The following is a 13,745-nucleotide window of genomic DNA, read 5'->3' on the forward strand; positions in this document are numbered from 1 at the left end:
AGAGAGCAAAAGGGCCTCCCCTTTTCTTCAGCTAAACACCCTGAGCTCCCTCAGCTGCTCCTTATAGGAATTGTGTTCCAGACCCTTCCCCAGCTGCATTGACCTTCTCTGGACTCACTCCAGCTCCTGGATGCCTTTTTTGTAGTGAGGAGCCAAAAACAGAACATGGGATTCAAGGTGTGGACTCACCTCTGCCAAGTACAGGGGGACAATCACTGCCCTGGTCCTGCTGGCCACACTATTTCTGATACAATCTAGGATGCCACTGGAATTCTTGGCCTCCAGGGCATGCTGCTGGCTCAAATTCAGCTGGCTAAAGCCACAATTAAATATTTCAGTAAGTTTCATGTATTTATTTGCATTTGTTTTCCTTCAAGCTTTATGATTTGAATGATGCCAGTAATAGAGGGGAAACATGTTTGTCTTTCTGAACTGTCACTGATGACACAGATAAGTAAAACGGATGTAGGTGTTTCTGTTTTGTTTCTTACTAATGAGGCTTTTCAAGTGTTTCAATAATGAAGACTTTGACATTCAAAATCTTTGCATCTATTGCCCTCATCAGGGTACACCATGAGGAAGGATGCCCAAGTTTTGTGCTGATAAGAAGCACAGGGATAATCTAAGACAGACAACAGCAGCTAGGAAAAAAAAAAGAACAAATGTAATCTCTCAGGTTTAGTGCAGTAAAACACATGTGGAGGATCACTTCGACCTACAAAAATATATTGCCATCAGTGCGACTAGTGAGTGGCTAGACAGTGGAATGACAATAGAGCCCACAGGCCTCTCAAGTGCAAAAATGACAGAAAAAATAGGCAAAAAATCAGTATTTGCTGGAAAATACTGTTTTCATCTGTGCATTTAGGCCAACACCAACTATTCTACTCCCCCATGTACCATTAGATTATTTGACTTGATCAATTAATCTAATTTTACTCTGCTTTGAGGAAGAGAAAATCAACTAGGCAAACATATTGATGTTTCAGATATATTTGATTCAACCTTTTTTATCAACAACAAATGGCACATACTGGTTTTCTTGAGCTCAACTGGAATCAGACAAGGCATATCCCTTGCTAAGTGCCTCCAGCTCTTGGTAGGTGTGTGAATCAACAAACACGGGTAACCAAAGGCAACCATCAAACCCCAGCTGAAACACAAAGAGCAGATTTATTTCATTACCTCTCTGACAACTCCAGGCAGCAGAGACACACAGGGACACACAGGCTTGCTTAGGCTCAGCTCATCCTGGAGGGCAGCAGAGGTGGATGAGGGGCACTCTGCACCTCACAGTAAGAAAAGCTTTAGTTATGGCTTCACACTCATGTCTGTGAGAGTGTGTTCTCTCTCTGCAGGAATTCTACTTCTCAAACAGGCAGAGGTTGGAACACATTAGGCATAAAAAATAGGGTTTTCCCTCAGTGACATTTTTAGCATCTGCAGCTGCAAAGTCACTTTGAGTAAAACTATTCCCTCCTCTTTGACAAATTTTCCAGTTTTAACCCTCTCCTCCCAACACTAGGTAACATTCAGCTTCAAAAATAACCCATTCAGATTTTACTCTAGTTTGTTATCCAGCTACTGAAAACATGTCTTTTTCCTTCCTTGCCAGCCTGTTTTTCCCTCCTTTCTCTGAGCTTTTGCTTCTCTGTCACAAAGTCTCATACCCTTAAAAACACAAAACCTGAGAAAATACCTCCATACTGGTATGAATTTCAAATGTCCTACAGGTGACTGCTACAGTTTCAGTTGTCTGGTTCTACTGGGGTATTTTCACAGATATCCTCACCGTTATCCCAAGTAATACAATGCTGTTTGCATTCCCCAATGAAAACAGAATTCATAACCAACTTTGAACATTTCAAGAACAAGTGCTGTATACTGGGAATCCTGATCGAAAAAAGCACAGCCACAAGCTAAGCTACGAGAAGAGGACTGGTTAGAAATAGAGTCTTAAATAATAAATCAGAGGATCACTTTTGCTAGGAATGGAAAAGAAATCTGGCATATGAAGACATGGAAAGGTACTGTCAGGAATAGCATTGCTTAGACCTTCAACCTAACCATAGCATTGTCTTAAAAAGTTAAGAAAAAATTTTTAAGTGTTGGCTTGTAACACTTTTGATAAGAAAAATATAGAAGTAGTGCATAGAGAACTGATTTAAAAAATAAAAGAAATCCTAGCTCAGCTTTACTCTCCTTTAGGGCTCCAAACTTACTTGAATTTTAGTATAAAAGTGGTTAGAATGTAAAAATTATTTCTTTCTAAGTGGAGAGTCAAAGCCAAAAATGAAACAATTCTCATCAAAATTTGTTTAGTTGAAATGCATTTGCTCTATCAGAAACTGGATGAAAAACATGTAATGAGATGTATTTGCTCTCTTCTTCATCACTGGGCAATACTGATATTCGTTCCTGCACCCCAATAAAAAGGAGATGCAGCAGCTCCTCTAAAACTTCAACTACTGGAAAGCAGAGCGAGACGCAAGAAGCAGCCTTCCCTGTGGCAGAGATTGATCTTGCATCAGCGGCACTCATGGAAATTGCTACTATATAAGAGAGTAGATAACAAAATGTTATCACTTTCTTTTAGATGCCTACATTACTTTTAGACTCCTGCTATGACACACATCCCTTTCTGCTGTTCCCCCTTGTCACCTTTTGCAGTCAGTAGGGAGGAACAGGCATTTTTAAGGTATTTCTTCTGACCCGTTTAAAATATTTGCATTAGGATGAGATAAACTGTACTTCAGTACTGTCTTTCTTTAGGGTGAGCCACAGGAGTTCAGACACGGACATCTACATTGCACACCCTCACTGCAGACATCTGTAATTTGTCATATAAATCCCAGACAAAAAAGAAAACAAGCCCAAGAGAGAAAAAGAGGGAAAAGGACTAAGAGAACAAATAATGCCAGAGTTCCTGGTATGTGATGTTATCTAAAATTCAAAAGCTAAGTAACAAATTTAAAGTTAAAAAAAAAAAGATAAAAAAGATAAAATGTCAAACAGCATCTCAAAAAGAACTCAAATACCTCAATTCATCTGCACAAAGTGGGTCAGAAGAAGTATATTATCTTTTTCCCTTAATTTTAGACTGAAAGGTCAGCTAACTCACCACCACTGCAAATTTGTTCTGTGTAGTACATCTGTTAGTGTCCTCATAAAAAATAAATTTCAGAATATATGAGCTTGTTGATTTATCTTAAAGGAAAAACTGAAACAATTTTTAAATGCATTTTCAGAGGTTTCTTTATTTTTGAAATTACTGTGTGCATTCTTTTTGCTAGTTTGGCCCCATTTCCTTCTGACTTGTTCTAAACAATTCTAAACAATTCTATTTGTTTTCATGCATGTTTTAACATGTACTCACAAGTACTAATTCTGGACAAAAAAAAAAGGGTTAAAATTTTATGCACTACTGATATAACTGGACTCAAAGCCAAAAACTCAGCAAGGGTTAAAGTGCAATTAACAGATTTATAGATGAATCGCAATTACTGCAATTAACAGATTTATAGATAAATTACAATTACTTCAGGTTTTTTTTTTAATTTTCAAATTACCATGTCATACAAACACAACAATTTAAAAAAATTATTTTTCTATTTTTTTTTCAGAATAGGAAGGAATTCAAACAACAGAGAGTAGAAAAGAATATTAAGAAAATAAACAATGCAGAAATCTTTCACTCTTAGTTAAAGAGACTACTTTTTTCCCTTGCAGTCTTTTGTATCTCTTAGACTTGATATGTTTCAGTACTTCAGCTGTTGGTAAACACCTTCTTTCTCTAAGAGTTTTAGTATTCAGTTATGCAGTACTGCACTTCAGGTAATCTTATTTGTAAATGAATCTGTAGGCTTGATGTTAATATGTAGTTTAATTTGTTAGGCACAATCTTGAAAAGTCATAAACTCACTTTGCATCCTTACATACTCATATATTGAAGAGTTATAATTTATAATAAACATCTGCTTTATAATACTGATGTGACAGAAGGCATTAGACAAGGAAAAAGGGTTTTCGGTGTGATACACCAAGCACAAATATGCACATGTATAAGCAAACTTTCAAATTATAGCTGAGTGATTTTTTATGCCAGTCCAAGGATTATTAATACACATGTCAATGTCAAATTTAATAAAGCTGTTGCATTAATTGTAACTATAGTGTCTTGTACTAACACCTGTCAAGGTGTTTCTGGTGCAGAAAATTTTTGTCATGAATGAGCTAGACAACATAAATTATAAGTGAACTAGCCTTTTACCTCAGGAGATCCAAATTCGAAAACTGCTTTTAGTCTCAAATGAGTTGTTTATCACACCCTACTGAACCTCCAAATGTGGCACAGTTCTGCATGGGTGGAAATCTGGACTCAGGAGATGTGAAGGATTGGAATATTAGACTGTATCGCTAATCAAGATTGTGGTGTATTGGCAGAGACAAGTAGGGAAGTGTATACGTGTGTACAGCAAAATCCAGCTCCTTCCCTCACAAGCCAGCACTATTCATATCTTAAATTCCATAAGCAGGATGTTTGTTAGCAAATTTTGGACAGAAAAAGAAGATGCTGTTAGTAATGACAGCTTTTGCAAATCAACCACATACAACTGTCGATGATATTCTCCCATCAGAAGCAGTGGTATCCATGTGAACAACAGTCAGTGCTACTTATCTCTGAAAATGCTGAATATCATTGTTGAAGCCTGAATGCAAAGATCTATGAAGACTGCAATCCTATAAATTTCAGTTGTCTACAAAACTGCTCTCATGCAAAATAAAATTATAGAGAAGCATCTCATTCATGAAAAAAAAAGAAAAAATTCCCAGTGGAAAGTCAATAAAAAGTATTTTTATGCCAACAATATCATATATTAATATCTCTTTGCAGGAATTGCATCCATTTAAATTTAATTCATCCAATTTTCACTGGAGGAAAGACACCACAGTGCTAGGTCTGTGCAGAATCACGACTCACATTCATTTTTACAAACATGCAAAGCCAGCTAAAGGAAGCCCCTGCCCTGTTCTTGCATACCACATACAGCACCCCTGGGATGATGGCACTATCTTTCGTCAGTGAGTGGAAGAGTGAAGAGAAGGACGCTGGCAGCATCCACACAAACTTTAGTGACTGTGCTGAAGCCACATTCCAACTTGAAGGTCTCATCATTGCGTGTTCTTCTTTTATACACTGGGTTTCACTTTTCTGACTGGGCTTCCGCAATACATCTTTAAGAAACTCTAAGCTGAAAGTGGAGGTGCAAACCTTCAACTTTAGAGTAAAATGTTTATATTTTTAGAGCAAAGCAAGGGAAACCCTTATTTGCACAGGGCCAAGTTGTCACTTTTCAAAGCCCCAGGTTAACTTTAAGCATCCAAAACAAAGATCTGCAAAGAAAGCAAGAAGGAAACAACACACCCTCAACATACAAAAGGCAAGATGTGGAGGGTGGATACAAGTCAGAGAGTGACTGTTCAAACATACCACAATAAATCTCAAGTCCTCTATCAGCAAACAGTAAATATATATCTCCGCAACTTTACTAGAACTGTCTGCTGGAAGATAACAAACAGGAGGGGAGAACCATTTTACTGTTCCTGTCTTCCTAAGGGAAACATCCCAGCTGAACAGACTGAAATCTCCAGAACTAAGAAAGATGAAAGAGCCTACTCAGCATGTGGGTTTTTACTATGAGGTTTTAATGCAGTAAAGCAACCCCATGGGAAAAGCAGGAAAGGTATAAATCTGAGTTTTGCAGTATCCAGATACCAACAGAGAAACCTAGATGGCAATTTTTTGTCTTTCTTCATCAATAAAAAAACTGCCTCATTTTGCTATTAAGTAGGTATTTCATTATATTAATGTATGCTGGACTTTGTTTGGTACAGAAATTTCCAAATAGCAGTGTTAAATGAAAAAGATTACTCATATTACAAAAACTTTTTAGAATTGCAGAATTGCATGTTATTCAAGAGCTATGTTATGAACCAGAAGTCCAGTAAGTGATATATATTTCATAAAAGGCCTAATACATATTTAAACAAATAATTAATGCTTTAGAAGGTAAATGTATATTTTGCTATTTATTGAAACAGCAATCCAATTTCAATCTCCTTTAAAAAAATAAAAACAATATCTTCACAGACTTATACAGAAATGAATATGAAAACCAATTCAAAGGCCACAACTCCTTAGTAATAAGCAATAAATAAAATTCCAAATGAAGACCAAATGCTGTGCTTACTCGTGTTTATTATGGAAAAAGACTGTATAAGAAAAATAAGTTGTAATTCACATGCTCCTGTCTGTGTTTTGTAGCTGGCATATTCTTCTGCAACAGCACAGACCAATAACCAGTGTTTTGACACACTGATTTTGTAATCGAGTAAGAAACAGAGAGTGAATAAGTAATGTGTAATTGGTAAATAAAAAGCACAGAGACCTAGGGAATACAGATCACTCCATTCAGACTACGTTTTTTGATGTTTATTTATTTATGTTTATATTTACATTTTAAAAGTCAGCATTAGAAGGCTAGAGATATGCACATATCTACACATGCATTTGTGTCTGCCTTCTACCTAAACAAGATGTAACTACGATTTCTATCTCAAAGAGAAACTGGTTATAGAGTCAGATTTTTCTTTGATAATCTTGGATTTTTTGAAAATGTTCAGAATCCTGCTTTTCATAACAAAGTAGGAAATTAGCAAGAAATAAAGAAATTTAAAATATATTAAACATTGCTTTTGGACACAGTTGTTAGTGCTACTTTCAAGCAGACTTTTTCTCAAAAGCTATTAATCTTACCCTTTCTTCAATCTGCACTCTCAGGATTTGTTTGAAATACATCTGATCCTTGCTTACAGCCTTGCCTATCTGCTTCTCTGGAGTTGCATCTCCCTCACAGAGATTCACATCTTTAAAAACAGTAGCTAGCAAAGCTCCTTCATCCATATGGGCACATTCATGTGTTCTCAGGGCTTTGGATAGTGACGGGTGGCTGAATTTGGGGGGAAGATACTGTTTCAACTAGCTGGTTCCATAAAGGGTCATAGCTATCAATTACAATTATCTTAAATTAACTGAAAGTGGATTTTGGCTAATGAAGAAAAGATGCAGATGTAAAAGTATACTTTAAAACTATTCACGCAGAACTCTAACATTATGGCAATACTGCATTTATTAGAGGTGGGAGAGACCAAAATGATTCCAGAAGTTTGACATTCTCTTTCAAGTAAGAAAAAAAAGCTCAAATTTAATAAAGGTCAATCAAGAATAAATCTAACTCATTGTTCTAAGATCATACAGTCGCTGGAATGGCCACTAAGTGAATACACTCAGTGGTCATTAAAGAGAAAAAGAGGTCAAGAGTTTTTACTGAAATAGAGCTAAAAAGAACTATGTGAGTGTTTTAGAAAATTAAAAAGAAAACAATACTGAAGTATTTAGACAATTCAATAATTATTTTTTATTATATATATCAAAAATATTTCTGGCAGATATTTTTAAAGGAAAAGCCTACCTTAGTTCATTTACTGTATTTTGATTCTAATGTCACAGAATGTTCTAAGAGTCAGAAAGCTCATGTTTTGATCTAGGGAAAAAAAAAAAAGCAGAAGATTATCACCTATATCTCTGGAAAGCTTTGGAGAAAAACAGAGCAACAGATTTCAAATTAAACAATCAAGCATGCAGATTCCTGGGACTAATGAACGTGGAAAACATTGCAAGTGATAAAAGGTTATGAGTTTGTTTTTGACGTGATTAAGTCTGTGATCATCATGCCAGCCCAAAATGGCAGGGAAGAAATACAAGGAGTCCTTGAAATGGTAAAGTATGAAAGAATATTTGTAATGAGAACAGGAGTGCTTCTGTGGAAAGAAAGTAAAAGACAGATATTTTCAAACCTTTGTAAACACTTTCAAAGATCTTAAGAAAAGAGTCCTTAGTCCAAAGGTGCTTTGGCAGTGAAAAGGAAATTAAGTTGTCTCCAGATTCACATCCAGTCTGATAAGAGCAGTCTAGCCCCAATCGCCCAATGAGCCGTGATCCTGAATGAACCCTGTGTGTCACTACGGTCAGGCACAGGAGGAGACCCCGTGCAGCCTTAGAAACAGGATATGGCATGACTCACCTCTTTAACTGCAACACACCAACCACATTTGAAAACAAATTGTTTGTTTTGACATGTATTGTTAAAACTTAGGCATGTGAAACTCCAGCAGACAGGATCTCCCCCTGGGGGTGTTCACAAACAGCTACTGCCTTTTAGTCACTTTGGGGAAGTGAAGCATGCATTTTTAGAAAACTTGTTCACTAGCTGATAAAATGCAGTTGCTAGTAATGTCACTAAGATGTAACAAGTGGATCCCATTCCCTAAAACTAAGCTTTTTTTTTTTTTATTACGGCAATCAGATCTGCAAATCAAACACAGGTCTAAGAAAGATTTGAGGGTTGTGTACTCTCTCTCCAGAACAGTTGACAGGAGTGAGGTAGTACTGATTAAAGTGTAGTGGTACATCAAACTGAATTTATAGCAAGTACCCTAGAAAGTATGGAGATTGTGATCCTCAGAATAATTTCTCAGAAGGGGGAGTTGCAGAAAGTGGTCCTAACTCTTAAGATTGGAATGGTTATCACCTGTCACTAGTCTTTATCTAAAACCAGAGCTCTCAGTTTCATGTGAAGCTCTTTAAAGATACCACACATGGTGAACTCCAGGGTAACGTAAGAAAAAATGTTGAAAAAGATATGGTAAGACCATTTAGGCCTACCAAAACAAAAGACAATGTTTGGAAACAATACCTGTAATGTAAATATTAGTGTTTACCTCATGCAACAAGAACAAAAGCCCTGCTAGAAAAATAACTCATATTTGTGACAGGAGGAACAGCACATGGAACAATCAGGCACGGATTTATTTATGTTAACTGAAGAAATTAGTTGCTCCTACACTTATAGTCTCATTTCCCTGAGCCAGATTTGCCAATGGATATTACAGCTGACTCCATAGTTATGTGTACTGTACCCACTCCTGCCAAATACACTATGCTTAACACAGTCACATCTAAATATGGACATGAGGATTTTGTCACAGACAACAAAAATCCTTGCAGAGGAGTTAAATGCACCCATACACATGAGGGTAAGCAATTTGCAGAGTCTAGATCTAAAGGTGTTACTTCCTGTTTATTTGACTGTCTTTATTTTTAAAAGGTTAGACAAGAGTTTTTTCAGTGGTAGCTGGAAAATATCTGAAAATATAGCTCAAATTCAAAAAGCTTGTGAAATCAGCCTCTGATCATCTTATAATTAAGTTGAAGGATAACATCAGTGAAGCATTACAACTTGACAATTTATTTTTTTATGAGAATTAATTATAAAAAAATGAAAACAAAACTGTCTTTCATGTAAGAAACTTATAGTAAAAAAAATTGCATAAGGATGCAAGGGCAAATTCAAATAAAGAAGTGATAAGAATGGCAAGCTGCCAACAATTAATGTAAAAGTTAAATGAATCTTGCACATAACATCTCTTGCACCTAAATAGTTTTCCAATTACTTGTTGTTCATCAGACAGGATGATAGAATGGGTGAAACTTTCTCAATTTTCCCAAGAAGGAAATAAGGAATGCTGTCTGCCATCTTGTCTTAGATGCTTTCAGCAAGGGAACAATTTAATCAGAATAAGTCAAATAAGAAATCATGCTATCTATATGAACAGGATAACTGGGTTTTGCCAATAGCACTTTCATATCTCCAGAGAAACTTGCAAGTACAAATTATGACTGAGCAAACCCTGTAAGGCAAAAAAATTAAGATGAAAAATGAACTTATAAGCAAATTTAAACTACACAAGTATTGCTCAAGTGAATATATTGAATTTAGACAAACTAAGATACTTGAGTGTATTTTTCCATTTTGAAATTAAAATTGCAATGAAAAATGTTAAGTTGAACTTGTAAAACATAGATATCTGGAAAAGGGATATACTTTCATTTTCAGCACATAAATCTTTTTTTTTTTTTTTCTGAAAAGAAATTTTCAGAACCTTTCATTTTACTCAGACCAAAACTAAAACATTCTACTTAAAATGCTGGTTTTTTGCAATTTTTGCAATGCTGTGATTTAGCCGCAAAACTAAAAGAAAAAAAGCAGTGTGAAGTTTTCATACTCACCCTTTTTTTATTTAAGTGGGAAATGCTTTGGTAGGCACTACACTTTTCAGGTGCTCACAACACATAATGAAAGTTATATTACTCAAGATGAAGCAATACAGACTTAACTTTTACTATGACATGAGTGAAGAAACTCTCTGCTGACCATCCTGTTTTAAGACAAGTATGTACTTGATGAACGTCCCAGCACTAACACTCAGCAGATAATGTTTCCAGGTAGTCTAGTATTTCACCAAAAAATATTAGCAGAATCTTAGCTGTTTCATCATGGAAGGAAAATTTAGAAGACATTGGTCAACAGCATGAGTGGGCTAACAAATACTTTCTAAGTCGCCCCCCAGTACTAGAATAAGGAGGCTGCTTTTTTGTGGAACCTTTCACCCTCAATTTCAGAGCTTTAAAAGCAAAGAGGAGAGACTGGCACAGTGTTGGAGTGTGTGGACAGTAATGTGCATTGGATAACTGCAGGATCATTGGTGGGACTATATGTGGCACAAAAGTCATGTCTCACCTACATGCTAAGATTTCACAATTATTATCACTGAAGTTCCTTTAATAATATGTATCCTTCTTCACAGAATTCATCAACACATGGGAATACAATAGCATTTTTTAATACAGCCTACAGGATGTAGGATGACTTGTCCTCAGGAGCTGAGCCTAAGGTATAAATCAATAGATCACCTGCTAGTGTGATCAAGAGCATATCTTTCAAAAATACCGGGAAAGAAAAGACCCCCATACACAGAAAGAGTATTTGCAGCTCTCCATCAGTGTTGCAGACACTGCTCCCCAAGGCTTCGTCAGGTTTTAAACAAAAAGAAAAGCGGATCAATAACACAATGATCAAAAAAAATTGAAAAGGTTCCTCTCTATAAAAATAAACCCCAACATATTATTGCTATTATTGCTGCTATTTCAGCTATTATTAAAGATTGTGGATAATGCTTTTATAATGGATTCTGAAGGGTTAATACAGAAAGACCTTACCTATTCTATCACCAAACAATGGGTACAATTGAGGACTTAATGAAAGCCCGTTTTCATTTACCAAATAAAGTTTAATTTCCAGTTGTGTCAAACCTTAAAATATGTATTAATGGACTGGGGGGAGGGTAACATTACTGTAATGAGAATTTGGTCTGTGTGCTTTCCTGCCTGCAAGACTGTAGCTCACACAGGTTACACATGTCATCACATATTTAGGACAGAAGTGCACATATCTGTTTAAATAGAAACAATCTTTACCTATGTTTGTGGCACTCTCAAGGTACCGGTTATCCCAATAAATAGCAAAAAAAAAAAAAAATCCAGGTGGTATTTTACCCTGAAGCAGTGAACAACTTACTCCAGACAGTATGAAAATACAGACCAGTCTAATGAAGCAGTCAACAGCAAATCAGGACATTTCAGGCATGTCTCCAGCAAGCAATGGAGTGTGGTATGAAAACACTGCAATAGTCTCATCACTGAGGCTATCTCCTAGCAAGGAGTACAGAACTATCAACAGAGCACATTTTAAACCTATCTAGCTCTGCTGAGAGGCTGGGATTGCTGGCTCAGTCACAGCTGTCACTTGCAGCGCTGCTTTGGGTATCTGAACTCATTCCTTGGCACAACTCTGCTCTGCAGGATGACACACCAACTACATGAGCTCCATTCAGGGGGTACCTCCAAAGCCAGCATGTGGAAACATTTCCTGCTTTCATAATTGACCCTAGAGAAATCTTGAGTGTGCTCTCCCAGTCACTATCATGTGCCACACCATACAATAGTTCCCTTGTGTTTTTCCTTGAGACAACTATGCACATTACCCCAAACCACATTTCTTGCAGTGTACAGCTCTTGGCAGACTATATCTTTAAATGGTAGCCTTTCCACACAAAATAAAATTGCTGATTTCTCTGAAAGGTATCATGCATATAGAACAAAGATAAAAATACATGCTTAGATTTTTTATTGCTTCCTTTATAAATTTAGCTGTGAAAAAACACAATATCTACATGCCTGGACTTTAGAAAGAGGAAGGCATCCAGAAACATCACTTTTTTCCATGTTTCTTTATGGATTGCCTCTAGACAGCACCTGTACACTATGCTGTTTACTGTGAATGCATTCTGCAGGTGTTTGTCTCTTCCTGTACCTTGCACAGAGTGTGGATGCCTTAGAGAATCCTGGACTGAAATCCAGGGTCTGAGGCATAAAAGTTAGGCATTGTAAAGCTCGACATTATGTCTTTTTTTTTTGTTTGTTTTGGATTGAGCTTTCTAGCCCCAGGCATGTTCTGTCTGCATCAACACCTAACATTTAAGCCATTGCAGCATCTCGCACAAGACCCTTAGAGCATTTCCCCTCCACAATTTTTATTTCTTGCCCACAGAATTTGTATTCTGTAACCACAGCACATAACCCTACGCAGGGCATTGTCTGACCTCAACCACCAAGAATTCAATAGAACATTTGCACTCCACTCTGCAACACCCTCTTGACTTATTTCCTATGCTTTTGAAAGATACAAGGTAGCAGATGCTTAGGAGTAAAGCAGAAAAAGATAAAATCTGGGAGGCATTTTTTTCATCCATCTAAGATTTCATCAGGAATGCGACAAAATTTTACCTTGTGCTTCTGAAGTTGCTGTTGCTGGCATTAAAAGAATTATGTGTGGGTATGTCATGACCAAAGCTCTGCCTTCCAGTTGTTTCCCAGGACTGTGAAATCAATACATACTTTCTGAAGCAATAGTTTTGAAACTTAAAATGTGAATTTCTTAGTTTATATTTTTCCCAGGTTTCAGATATTCTTTTGACTGTGCTTCCCCATTCTCTATTTTGTTAAACAGAAAAAAAGGAATCTTCAGATTGTTGAGAACAATAGATCATAGTAATTCTAATCTGTTGTTATTGAGGAGAAACTATGGGAATTTTAATCTACCGTGTATCAATATTATACATCAAAGTACCTCCTTCAAAGCAGTTGCATTCTATCATCACAAAAAAAAATCTATAAGCACTATCACACACCATGCACAGGTAAGAAATTTGAATATTAAAGCTTTTATAATGTAGTCACATTGTATGCAAAACAGCTGCTTGATAGATCTCAGTATCCAACGCACTTACTTTTCCAATAAAAATATTCATACATTCATCATATGGTCTAGTACAGAGAATACTTTGTCTTAACACAAAAGTCTGAGGTGTAAAAACTACATTAAAAGAAACAGTTTACTTCATTACAGCTTCTGTACACATTTCAGACAAGCATATTAATCCTATTTACAAGCAATAATGAAAAGTTTCAGCACTTCTGTAAGACATTAAGATAAATTACTATTAATACATAGACAAGGACTGTGAACTGCAAGACCAGAAACCAATAGTAGATCTTAAATTATTATTATTATTATTATTGTTGTTGTTGTTGTTATCATCATCATCACCACCATCATCACTAAATACAGATCCCAGTTGATCCAGATATTTGTATTATTGCTAAATTCAGATCCTGGATTCATATTTCTTTTTACCAAGATAAATAGTGTTCTCACAGGGTGGCC

The sequence above is a fragment of the Molothrus aeneus genome, chromosome 2 (genome assembly GCF_037042795.1).
Source record: "Molothrus aeneus isolate 106 chromosome 2, BPBGC_Maene_1.0, whole genome shotgun sequence".
NCBI lineage: Eukaryota > Metazoa > Chordata > Aves > Passeriformes > Icteridae > Molothrus > Molothrus aeneus.